General features: G+C 38.8%; 1 long non-coding RNA gene across 1 annotated transcript in view; it reads left to right on the forward strand.

The window, feature by feature from the left end:
• LOC123954719 overlaps nt 1–9234 on the forward strand; it is a 108516-nt gene extending 99282 nt beyond the window's left edge. The window contains exon 3 of the long non-coding RNA XR_006821117.1: nt 9091–9234. This is a non-coding gene — a long non-coding RNA (uncharacterized LOC123954719). The remainder of the gene's footprint in view (nt 1–9090) is intronic.
• Nucleotides 9235–13688: the final 4454 nt, after the last annotated feature.

The following is a 13688-nucleotide window of genomic DNA, read 5'->3' on the forward strand; positions in this document are numbered from 1 at the left end:
GTTCTTGACATTCCACTGCTAGAATTTACTCCCCTCATAAGCATTAGTGAAATGCATAGATTTTATTGAGCAGATGGTAGGGGAAATAGAAGAACCATTTGCCTACCATGCCCCTCAGCACAGTCCATAACTAAAACCTGTTGACATATCTCTTCTTGCCAGTTGTCCCCTTAACCAAGCCATCTTTAGTCACCTCTTTCCTTTCTCCCCTTAAAACAATCAGCGATAGATTTCACCTCACTATCAATAATGGGTAGATCATTTGGATGGAGAATCAATAAGGAATCAGCAGCTTTGAACAACACTATGCTACAAATGAACCTAATAGACATATTTAGAGCATTCTATATGACAACGGCAAAATATGCATTCTCAAATGCATATGGAACATCTTCTAGGATAGACAATATGTTATTCCACAAAACAAGCCTTGACAAATCCAAGAAGGTTGAAATCATACCAAGTATCTTCTCTGACCACAATGATATGAAGCTAGAAATGAATAATGAAGAAAACCGGAAAACTCACAAATACATGGAAATTAAACAATGCTTTCCTGAACAACTATTGAACCAAGAAGAAATTAAAGATAAAAAAAAAGTATCTTGAAAAAAATAAAAATGGAAATGCAGTATACCAAAACACGGGATGCAGCAAAAGCAAATTTAAGAGGGAAGTTTGCAACAGTGAATGTCTACATTAAGAAACAAGAAAGATGTAGTGTATAACACTACATCAAAAACTAATAATGTATTATATGTTAGCTAAGTGAACATTAAAAAATCTATCATCAACCAAAAAAAAAAAAAAGAGGAAAGAAGAAAGATCTCAAGAAACCTAACTATGCCTTAAGGAACTAGAAAAAGAAATAAAACTGAACCCAAACCCAACAGATAAGCACTAATAAAGATTAGAATAGAACTAAATGAGGTACCAAAAAAAATATACTACTATTTGGAAGTCTGGCCATAGTTGTCAATGAATAGGAAGAGAAAGTTTATCATAAAGAAGTGGAGTTTATTTCATCCAGGGGAAGAAAAATCTTTCTTGTCAGTGGGAAGTGGTGCCATGAGAGAGCAGAAGTGTTGTGTAAGAGCCCAGAGGCAAATGTGATGGGTTATGAGGAGTAGAAAAATGCTAGTAATTTGGGATGATTAAGGAACATCATGTCTGATTTTTAACTTTTCAGGCACAACTAGTGTAGGGTGCATACTTCCAAGAAGGTTGATATTTAGTCATTTAGTTCATACAAAGCTATCTGTGACTGATTATAGTTAAAGCAGTTATCAAATTGGGAAGAAATGGCCATGGATTTCAGCAACAGCCAATATCATGCCCAAAAGCCCAGATGGGACCAACTATCTCTCACTCCAGGGTACTATGGATGAGTGACCCATGTGGCACCACAGTGAACACAGCAAGGACCTGAGGTAGAAGCAATAGGGATCATGTAATAATTCTCCAACCTCTGAGCTGTAAATGTTTCCCCTTACCAAGAATGATCTTACTTTTAGAAGGGGGAGAAGGATAAAAACTCTAATGTGTAGGTGAGAAATCCCCAAAGACCAAATAATTACCAAATAAAAACAAGCTATTAGATGAAAGAGATAGATGATCTTCAACACAGAAATTACATTAAAAAATCACATTTTTGGCAATCTGATTAATGCTTTGTAAGTTTTGATCCCATTGAAATGTTAACAGTTAAGATTAAAATGAATCGTGAAAAGGAAATGTTATATGAGCTGGAAGAAAACATATGCTTTGGCAGGGGAGTAGAAAGAAAGCTAAAACATAAGGAGGATTGTAAGCTTGAGTTGTCTGTCAACTGGAACTGCAAACTGAAGACACCAGACAAGGTAGGAAGTCTGAGAAGAACCAATCAGAAGTCAATACAAAGAAAACAGTGAGGTGAGGTGTTGGGAGGCCCCTGAACAATGAAGTTAAAATCTCTTGAAGTTTTGAGTTTTTTCTGTTTGTTTCCCCAGACTTGGGTTGACATCCAGAAGGTAAAGAAGGTGGTCTTCAAAAGCAAAACCATGCTTGCTAGAAAAGGATTCCCTCACATGAAAATGCCTGACTACTCCTTGTCTTTTCTCAGCTCTCCAGATGTGGGTTCATCTCTAAAAGTAATGTGCCTTAATCAAAGTAGAACCTTCGTGTTTCACAGATTCCTCAGTGAGAACAGTTATAAAGTCATCAAGACTGACAAATTTCCTTTAGGCTCAATAGCTTAAAAAAGATTGAAAGGGTCCCTTTACTTACAGTTTTGCATCACTATGTGAAATTATAAGTAATTTACATGTTAGAGAAACTTCACCAAAGTTGGGCTTGGTCAAGAATACTAAACTGAACAAACAATGGGAAAGTACATTCTTGGAATCAAACTGAAGGTTGGATTTTTGTCTGCTGGCAGTGGTCATATAGTCACAAAAGATTGAAATTAAGAAACATGACTTACTGTGTAGGTTCTTATTGTATTTGTTTTTATTGTTTGTTTATTTGTTTTTTGTTTTGCTTTGTTTTTCATTTTTTAACTTTTTAAAATTTTACTGGATTTTTAAATTTCTTATTATTTATTTATTTATTTATTTTAAGCGTAACAGTATTCATTGTTTTTGCACCACACCCAGTGCTCCATGCAATACATGCCCTCCCTATTACTCACCACCTTGTTCCCCAACCTCCCACACCCCGCCCCTTCAAAACCCTCAAATTGTTTTTCAGAGTCCATAGTCTCTCATGGTTCATCTCCCCTTCCAATTTCCTTCAACTCCCTTCTCTCCATCTCCCCATGTCCTCCATGTTCTTTGTTATGTTCCACAAATAAGTGAAACCATATGATACTTGACTCTCTCTGCTTCTCTTATTTCACTAAGCATAATCTCTTCCAGTCCCGTCCATGTTGCTACAAAAGTTGGGTATTCATCCTTTCTGATGGAGGCATAATACTCCATCGTGTATATGGACCACATCTTCCTTATCCATTCGTCCGTTGAAGGGCATCTTGGTTCTTTCCACAGTTTGGCGACCATGGCCATTGCTGCTATAAACATTGGGGTACAGATGGCCCTTCTTTTCACTACATCTGTATCTTTGGGGTAAATACCCAGCAGTGCAATTGCAGGGTCATAGGGAAGCTCTATTTTTAATTTCTTGAGGAATCTCCACACTGTTCTCCAAAGTGGCTGCACCAACTTGCATTCTCACCAACAGTGTAAAAGGGTTCCCCTTTTTCCACATCCTCTCCAAAACATGTTTCCTGTCTTGCTAATTCTGGCCATTCTAACTGGTGTAAGGTGATATCTCAATGTGGTTTTAATTTGAATCTCCCTGATGGCTAGTGATGATGAGCATTTTTTCATGTGTCTGATAGCCATTTGTATGTCTTCATTGGAGGAGTGTCTGTTCATATCTTCTGCCCATTTTTTGATATGATTATCTGTTTTGTGTGTGTTGAGTTTGAGGAGTTCTTTATAGATCCTGGATATCAACCTTTTGTCTGTACTGTCATTTGCAAATATCTTCTCCCAAAGGGTTGCCTTTTTGTTTTGTTGACTGTTTCCTTTGCTGTGCAGAAGCTTTTGATCTTGATGAAGTCCCAAAAGTTCATTTTTGCTTTTGTTTCCCTTGCCTGTGGAGACATATCTTTAAAGAAGTTGCTGTGGCTGATATCGAAGAGGTTACTGCCTATGTTCTCCTCTAGGATTCTGATGGATTCCTGTCTCACGTTGAGGTCTTTTATCCATTTCGAGTTTATCTTTGTTTACGGTGTAAGAGAATGGTCGAGTTTCATTCTTCTACATATAGCTGTCCAGTTTTCCCAGCACCATTTATTGAAGAGACTGTCTTTTTTCCATTGTTTTTTCATTTTATCATAGTAATTTCTTTGGATTCTAGGAGAACTGGTCTCTTTGAACTGAAATTCTTCATGTTAAACTTTTTTTTTTTTTTCCCCTTAAGCTTGCATGGATTTAGGTTGCTGTTCATGGATAATTTGCTCTCAGATGTGACCAGTTTAGCTGGAAGAACTATAACTGAATGGCTGCCTAACCACAATGGCCACTGTTATTTCACTGATTTCAGCATCTAGTCTTTGGAATCAATATCTCTTCGAAATCATTCAAGAGGGGCTATTCCCCAAAGCTTCCATGTCACAGAGTTTGAAAACTGTGTGGGTCTCTATACCTGCCTTCCTTTTTGGCACTAATTACTCTATTTTTGTCTGCTCCTGAATTTGTTTAAAAAGGCCTTATTCCTCACTGCAAACAAAGGACCAATTTATTTTAGCCATGTCATGGTTGGTTTGGTTCAGTGCTTGTTTGGAACAGTTAATCAATCAATCACTGAGTGACTCAACAAATATTTATTAAATAGCCCCACATACAGCAGTCTGAAGCAAAACACTGTATCTGCCCTCAAGGATAGAGGGTCCAAGACTTGACCCTGGAGACAGGGGAGACCCTGAAATACTGACTCTTTAAATACATGCAGAATCTGGGTGTGCAGAATGGGCCATGACAGACATGGTCACTGACATGGATAAAAAGTGAACGGAGCCTAATAGAAGTTGAGACCCACAGAAAGTCAGACATCCAAAGCATCCTCTGTTTAATTTTGTGAGGATTATATGTGATTTTGTGCTATCCACCAGATTAACTTTACTGGTTTGTGGACTTTGTATTATTTTAATGTTGCTACTTTAAAAAATTAGCATAAACTTGGTGATTTAAATGAGCACTATTTATTCTCTTACAATTTTGGAGATCAGAAGTCCAAAATTAGCTATTGTGAGCTAAAATCAATACGTCAACAGTTGTGTTCCCTCTGGAGGCTCTAGGGGAGAATAGCTTTCTTTACCTTTTCCAGCTTCTAAAGCTGCAATCCTGGTACATGGCCCCTTTTTCCATCTATGGAGCAAGTGGCATAGCATTTTGCTTCAGTGGTTACGTTTCCTTCTTGATCAGTGTCAAATCTCCCTCTTCCTTGTAAGGACAATTGTGATTGCATTTATGGCCCGGATAACCCAAAACAATCTCATCCAAAGATCCTTCATTTACTGATATTTGCGAAGTCACTTTCATTGTATAAAGTAACATTTGTAGGTTCAAGGGATCAGGGTATTTTGGGGGGTTGTCTTTGGGAACCAGCATGCAGCCTATCACAGACTTCTACTGAAATGACTTCATACTCTAGGAGAAAATATCAACAAAAGGATATTATCAGTCCCTCTTTTGGAAGGATGGGCAAGGATGAGGAAAATATATATCCAGAACTGGAACTGGAGATGTGACTAATTCAGAATGGATTACTGAGTATGTGTTTGGCCTCATGTTTGTCCTACAGACACTGTTGCTTTTGAGAGTCTACTATGTTGGGCTCACCTAGGAGTGTCAGTGGGAATACCCTGAGGCATAGACTCAGACTCATGTGAGTAGATTCATTGAAGGACGGAGACCTTGCCCCTGATTTGTCAGGAACCACCTACTCTGAAGTCAGGAAGGACTCCCTCAGTATCACACTGCCATTGTCAGTGTCTAGCATCTTGCTCTTTATCTGGTGGAACACCTTCTTGTCTCTGTATCCAGCAGTTGGGATAATCTTCACATCTTAACATCAAGGAGGTTTCTATTCAAATGGATGTTCGCTCTGCTTCCTGGCCACATAGGTTGATGTGTTACTCCAAGCCAACTCTTTTGTCATGCTGCCAGCCAAATTCACCCTTGAAACACAGCATAGCTCAGTATTTTTGTAAGCACAGTATACCATGTGCATTTTTACACTTTTACTCATTCAAAGCCCAGGGTCTATCTTGTCTCTTCACACATGGCATAGTAGCCTAGAACTCCTAAACCTCCACATACTGGCTCTGTGATTTCATGATGTTCACTGTTCTCCCATTCCCAGGACTCTCAAAAGTGTAAGTTCTTCAAATACAAACTTTTCTTACATCTTATTTATATATCTTCTTAGCCACTGATGTCATCTTAAAATACCAACCTGAGTATCACTCACCATTAATTGCTCTTCAAATGAGCACCATTGTGGGGAGAAATGTGAACTAACACCTGTAGGTTTTCTTAATAGGACTTAAGTACTATTTATGTTCTGATAATATTTTTATTGGAGGCCTTTGATAAATCACTTCTCAACTTTGGGTTTCATACTTATTATACAGGGTGATGGGATAAAAAGGTCATGTCTGCAAAGGCATTCTGAAAGACAGTATTAGTACAGAGCACTATTGGTTTTTTACCACAGGAATTATCAGTCAATTTGGTTATAGGAATCATATGAAAACACTTTTAAGTTTGACTAAAATAACTTTTGAGTATTTATCATTAAATAAAATTTTTAAGGTGAGAAGGATCACAGGTATTATTTGGTCAGAATCCCAGAGAAATAATTTCCATAAAGGCAAAGACTAGTTAGTGGCAAATTAGTGGCAAAGATGGAAAGAGAGTCCAAATTCTTTTTTTTTTTTTTTTTAGTTGAAAACACTGCTTATTCTACGACTTCATCATACTGATAATAAATAATTCAAAAGTGTGGCTAGATTCCTTACCTTTGATTTCTCCACTTAGATTAATAATGCTTTATGCTTTCTGAGTTGGTTAATGGAATATATTTTTTTCTGTTTTCTGTTATACTTAAATGTATTATTAACATTTTGCAATTTTTATTTTCAAGGCCAAGTTACTTTGTTGTTTACCTTTGTAAATTGACAGTTTTTAGAGTATTGACGTCATAAGTAGATGTTTTTGTTTGGCTTTGGAAAGGTCAAGTTTCTTTGCTCTATTTTATTTCAGTCATTTTGAAAAGAATGTTCCAAATATAGACTGCATTAGCTTTTGTTATTTAGAAAAGATGAATCAAATTATAATGTTTCTCAGGTAATTGGTTCTATACACAGAGAACCCCAAATAATTTACAAATATTCAAATCAATAAAATTATTCTTATTGGGTATATTTTTTTTAAAACTGTCTTTCTACAAGTCAGAAAACAAAAATTTGTGAAAAAAGATTACATTTAGGGAGGTGAAAGTAGCAACAGAAACTTTTACAAAGGACACTGGCAGCGCCCTGTTTCCATGGTCATTGTTGGAAAGGTCTGAGTCCCCTTTTCTCCCCCAATGTGATGCACAGATGAAATGACAGGCAGGCCTGGGCAGGCAATGCAGACCTACCTAACTGAATGCAACACGTATCTTTTCATACCTCAATCTCAGTGATCTCATCTGAAGTCTGGTAGAAACAGTAAATTGTTCATTTTCATTACTGACTTGGCTTCCATTGCTTAACCATCTAATAGTTTTTCCATTCTCCAACTGATGGACAACTGGGCTGTTCTGTTTTTGTGTCTCTCAGATTAATATTTAGAATGGAGATTATGGGATCCCTGATAACTATATCAGACCCAGAATTTGAAGCTGCCTCATCCCCTCTGTTATGCAGAATTATAGCATAGGATGAACGATAGGTCTCTGGGGCTGCAGCTCCTTGACTGAAGTCATGAGATCATGGATCACACATCCGAAGATGTTGTCCAGAGAGGTAATTAATTAATTAATTAGGGGCAATGCTCCAATCCATGTGTATCTGCATAGCTAGAAATTCCTATTTACCTTTCCTAAAGATTGTAAAATTCAATCTGTATTTGTAGTGAGCTTTGAAAAATTGCCTAGCCAGGGAAGAGCTAAGTTGTGTTATTATGCAGGAGACATATTTAGACTGGTGTATAAATTGTGATAATCCCAGAGCCTTTGAAAGTACCGAGGGAAATGGATAGATCTCTTTTTTAATCGGTTTAGACAGCTGTCTACACAGCTGCATCCTGGCTATTCGTCTTCACCCAGTCACATGGCCCAGGACATCTGTCTGGGCTACTTCCCACCCCTGAGAAAACTGATGAGGTCGTCGGACACACATCCGAGTCAGATCTGGAGAGGCTCCGTGAACACTGGGATTATTGTTGGTCTATTTTTTTTTTGTTTGTTTTGTTTTATTATTACATTGTAGGCACATGTTTTGTGAAAGATCTCATCATTTTCAGAATGGCAATTTCAGGTGCTATGATACAGGACACCTCTTTTGTTTGGAGGGAACACAGCATTTGTTTCTTAGTTAATCTCAAATGCTGGCTACTGCTACTTAAAAGACTGCTTTTTCTTTTTTCTTTCTTTCTTTTTTTTTTTTTTTTAAAAACAGAGAGCAGTTGGTTGTTCCTATTCTGGAAAGGGCCTCCCCTGAGAATTGCTGTGCATCTGCTGAAGAAGAGACAGGAAATCCTTCCCTAAATTTGCAACCCCAGAAAGGGGATATGTCCATCACCACCCTTGCACCAAAATTCTGATACTTGGAAATTGATAAACGTTTGCTTTCTTTGTTCCCCTTCCCTCAAAATTTTTCTCTCTCAGCCCTATTTACCTCTACTGCTGGCCTTTGTTCCTCAGCTCTACCTGTCCAAATCCTGCTCAGTTTTCATGCCCAGTCATCTCCAGTGGTAAGACAACATACTCACTGCTTGAGTATGTTCTCATTCCCTTTCTGTTTCTACTGAGATTCATTTTCACCTCTATTGGTCTTTGTGTTCTCTTGTCCACCTTCCTTATTAGTGAAGCCAGCTGAAGTAATGCCTTATTTATCTTTGTGTTTGACTTATTTCATTGCCAGTGGCTAACAATGTCCCAATACTTTTTTCTGGGTGATTTATGGGATAATCCACTGAAATCATGCAGTATGTCCTTCGTATGAAAATCCTGAAAATGTATATCCTGTAATTGTTGAAATATTCTTAGACTAACACACTAAATATTGCTATCTGCAGAAATCACGATATCCCTGTTGTAAAATAATGGCAAGTGAATGTAATGTGCCCCGTTCCACCAGACATGAATTGAAGAATCAGGGAAGGAGAGGGACTGAACTGGTGAAATCCCAAAGAATATGAGTGCAGAATAATATGCTAATGGAAACAAGTTGTGAGCAAAGTAATGTCTCAGAAATGACATGTTTTTGAAGGGCTTCCTTCAGGTTTCTCTATTCATCTTCAGGTTATTCCTTCTGATGGGTGTTTTGATTTTGTACAGGTTCTTTGGAATGGAGATGGTCTAGAAAGCGAGATATGAATATGCACTTCATGATTATAAAAACAACTGTCATTACTGGAGCAGAGTGACATTTCCGTGGGACCGAACTACAGGATGAACTTGAAGCTGGCTAAAGAAAGTACGGTAAGGTAAGCAAGGCTTTACTCTTTGTTGCTTTCAAAAGAGGTTGAAGGCCTGTTTTCTGAGTAGGAGAAGGTTAACATCTTCCATCTGTTGAAGGTAAGATTACCCCACCCCCACCCTACCACAAGAAAACATAGGGATGAAATATTAATGTGAAGACAGGCAGGGGGCTAAGGAAGGAGAAGGGCAAAAGGAAGCCTTTGGCAGATAGAACTATGCACAGAGGACTCCAGGAAAATTCTCTGTGGACACCCACTTTATTTTTTTCCTTATCCTATCCCTAAGTCTAGAAAATTTTGCCAAATTTTCAGCCTGGTGTTTGCTGTTCTGGGTGGAATGAAGGGAGAAGCCACGCTTGGAATGAGGTGGAAAAGGAAAGCCAAAGCAATGTAGAGCCAGGGGTGTGGGTATGGACTGAAAAGGAAGGCAGATGAGAGACCAGAGACAGGTAACCACCATGAATGGTAGGCTGGTCAGACTCCTTATTAGAAACTGGAGATAGAGCTGCCTGCCTGAATCAGAATCAGGGATCGAAAGATTGTTAACTATATGTTAAAGGAGGGGTGATTTCCTAAAGGCTGGAAAACTTAGGGACATTTTGTTTTATCTTTATAACTGGAGGAAATAGACAAAACTCTGGGAATAGCAGCCATCCACTCTTCTCTTAAATGGCCAGGCCATGAACTAGAAAACCTGAGACCATCCAGAGAGGAACAAATATAATAATGTGACTGGCCAACCTGAACAACACAGGTGTCCTGTCAGTGTGGATCACCATGAGACTGACCTTGAAATAGGCTGGAGAATGGAGAGAAATGGCAGCATGGGTGTAATTTCCTTTCTGATCAGTGTAGGAGAACCCTGATGAACAGCCCCTCAACGAAGAGGTCTTTGCCCTTTGTACCACTAATACGCAACGCGTGAGAGGAGGGAGGCCTTGAAATACTTAGGCAATATGTAATAAGATCATTTTCGTCTTGACTACCCTGTTTTGATGATCATATATATATTTTTTTATGGTTTGACTAAAGCAGTTGGATTTGCTCATTGGGTGGGAAAATCTCTGAGAACAGACTTTCTCCTAGCTCTGACTGTGGCAGTGATAGCTCATGTGTGACCTTTGGCGGGGTACTGTGGGACTTCCAGCGCAGGCCCTGGCTGTGTCTGGTAGGCACAGATGCTCTCCACTGAAATGTTCAGATGGGCCAAAGTGAGAGGCTGTTGGCTCTGCAGTGTTAGCGGGATGAAGGTGGAAAATTAAACGTAATTGCATCCATGTCATCCAAACTGAATGACATTTTAAAACTCTGCATATGGATTTTGTTTCCCTTTTTTATTGTTATGGTTTTCAGAGGCATCTGTGAGCACTTGCGGATATTCAAAGTAGGATGCCGTAGTGCCCTTTAGTAAAGGGTTTATCTTATGATAGAGTACTAAGTTCGAAGTCAGACTACTAGTGTTTACATCTTGGTTTTGAGTGCCATTTCTGCTTAATAAACATGTTGGCAAATTGTCATAATTCTGAACCTCAGATTCCACATATGTAAAATAAGGTAGAAATATATTTTTTCAGAACAAACCCTGCTACTCACCTTCCTTTTGCTCAAAACACTTTACAATCTTAAGGCATCTTCCTGCCTACAGGACAAGGTCTGACATCTAACATGGAATCCTGGGAACTGATCTCTGTCCACTCTAACGGTACTTCTCACTCTTCCTTCACACCTACCCCTCACAAAACTCCCTTCCATCCAGCCATCACTCCTCATGTCTGCCACCATCATGCCACCTTGTTTCCTGCCTCCTTGCTTTCTCTTCCAAAACTCTCTGTGACGAAAACAAGTTTTCCCTTCCCTTAGCCTTGGCCAAATGGGTAACGCTAGGTCCTTTTTGGAGCGTCACATCTTATCTCTGCCATTTAAACTCTGGTTTTGTTTGTCTGTTTAGTTTCCAAATAGAAACAACTTCTTCTCTTTTGAGTTCTTCTTGACTCAGAGTTTTTTGTGTTCCCAACATGTAACATAGGACTTAGCACACAAAAAATGCTTAATGCCTTTGTTGAATATCTGGATCAATGAATGCTGAGTGAGAAATTGTAGGACCATATTATTAATGATACTGGAATAACCCATACTGTTCACCAATTAGAACACCATCGTATGCCCCAGTTTTGAAACTCACTGTAGCATCTCCATCAAGAGTAGGAAGTTGAGACAATTGGGAGCTCAACTTTTTAGAAAACTCCTATTCAGTCATCAACATGGTAGTAGAGACCACTTCTTTTCCAAGCTAGTTTCTTTAACACCTCCTCCTACAACCTCAGCATATCAGTCTAAAGTTCAAGGTACATAGAAATGTTTTCTTCTACATGAGCTATAAACACAACAAAATTATTCTCACCTCCCAAGATGAGAGTGAACAATTCAGGCCTGATGTAAGCACACCAATAGTGGTTGGGGTTGACTGCTACCTGCTTCTTCCACCCATCCCTCCCCTCCCCATGTATATAAGAGGTATCCATGTCTTTCTCATTCCAAACATGTGTATTGTCTGGCTAAACCCTTAGAAGGCTTTGGAGATTTTCTTCCTGGTTTAGAGCTTAAAGTTTTGAATATTATTCTTCCAGGAAAGGAAAAAGGGTTGTGTAAGAACAGGTGATAGGTGGAAGGATAAAAACAAAAGTAGGAATGGTGAGTAAATGTTATTGTTACCATTTAAAGATCTTCAAATACATTTTAATTGAAATTTAAATATCTATTTAATGAAATTCCATGGTGCATTTCTGCAGAACTCGAGAGCCTAGGTATCAAAGCTTAAAATCCAGTTATCTGCACAATTTCACCAAATTGAACGCTCCAGCGCTCAAAAGTAGAACATAGATAGTATAAAGGCCTTTGTCAGTTGACAAGTCCATTTTCTAGGATTTGTAGCAAATCCTTGTTAAAAGTAAGGCGGCATTTTCACAAAGCCAAAAAAAAGGCGTGGGGGGTGGGGGAGGGTAGTCAAATCCATTCCAAAACAGTTATTTAAGATATTTGCTTCATGAATTAAAAAAGCATTTTTTTTCCTTTTTTTTCCCCTTTTTATTAATTTTTTCAGCGTAACAGTATTCATTCTTTTTGCACAACACCCAGTGCTCCATGCAAAACGTGCCCTCCCCATTACCCACCACCTGTTCCCCCAACCTCCCACCCCTGACCCTTCAAAACCCTCAGGTTGTTTTTCAGAGTCCATAGTCTCTTATGGTTCGCCTCCCCTCCCCAATGTCCATAGCCCGCTCCCCCTCTCCCAATCCCACCTCCCCCCAGCAACCCCCAGTTTGTTTTGTGAGATTAAGAGTCATTTATGGTTTGTCTCCCTCCCAATCCCATCTTGTTTCATTTATTCTTCTCCTATCCCCCTACCCCCCCATGTTGCTTCTCCATGTCCTCATATCAGGGAGATCATATGATAGTTGTCTTTCTCCGATTGACTTATTTCACTAAGCATGATACGCTCTAGTTCCATCCACGTCGTCGCAAATGGCAAGATTTCATTTCTTTTGATGGCTGCATAGTATTCCATTGTGTATATATACCACATCTTCTTGATCCATTCATCTGTTGATGGACATCTAGGTTCTTTCCATAGTCTGGCTATTGTAGACATTGCTGCTATAAACATTCGGAATGTTGAAAATAGAACTACCCTATGACCCAGCAATTGCACTACTGGGTATTTACCCTAAAGATACAAACATAGTGATCCGAAGGGGCACGTGTACCCGAATGTTTATAAAAAAGCATTTTTTGATGGATGTGTATGACCCTCTCATTGAACCCTTTGTGCATTATGTGGACACAGCCTTAGAGAAAGCTGCATGTGTGAGTTAAGGGGAAAATTATTCCTGTAGAAAAGATTCATCATATCATGGTCACATTGTTGAGATTCTTGACTAAAAGTCTAGCTAAAGCAGGGAAGCAAATGATGCATGAAGCATGGGTGAATTCTCCAGAGGTTGGAAGCATTTAGAAGTATGACCTGTGTGACCCACATCATATTGAACATCCACTGGGGCAATGCACACCTCTTAGTATTATTTCTGATACCTAGAAATGAAAAATAAAAATCCATCTCTCAAAATCCACAGAACAGTCATGCGAATAAAGCAGGATGCTTCCATCACCAAAGTTCACTTTTCTGTTGTGTATGTTCGTTGAAAATCTTGGCTGTATTTTACATTGTATTCCCTCTTACAAAATTATGGAGTGACATGGCTTCCATTCAGATGAGTTTGCTTTCACTTGGTGAGAATAGAGGTTTTTTTTTTTTCTTTTCCTTTCTTTCTTTTTTTAAATGTAATAACTGAATGCGCACAGCGGTTTATTTTGGTCGGTCCCATTTGCCTGTCATTCTGTATCCTTGAAATGAATGGTGCTGAGGATTCAGGCAACAGATTTCCAGGTGTAGCCAGA

This window comes from Meles meles, chromosome 12 (assembly GCF_922984935.1).
Source record: "Meles meles chromosome 12, mMelMel3.1 paternal haplotype, whole genome shotgun sequence".
NCBI classification, from domain to species: Eukaryota; Metazoa; Chordata; class Mammalia; order Carnivora; family Mustelidae; genus Meles; species Meles meles.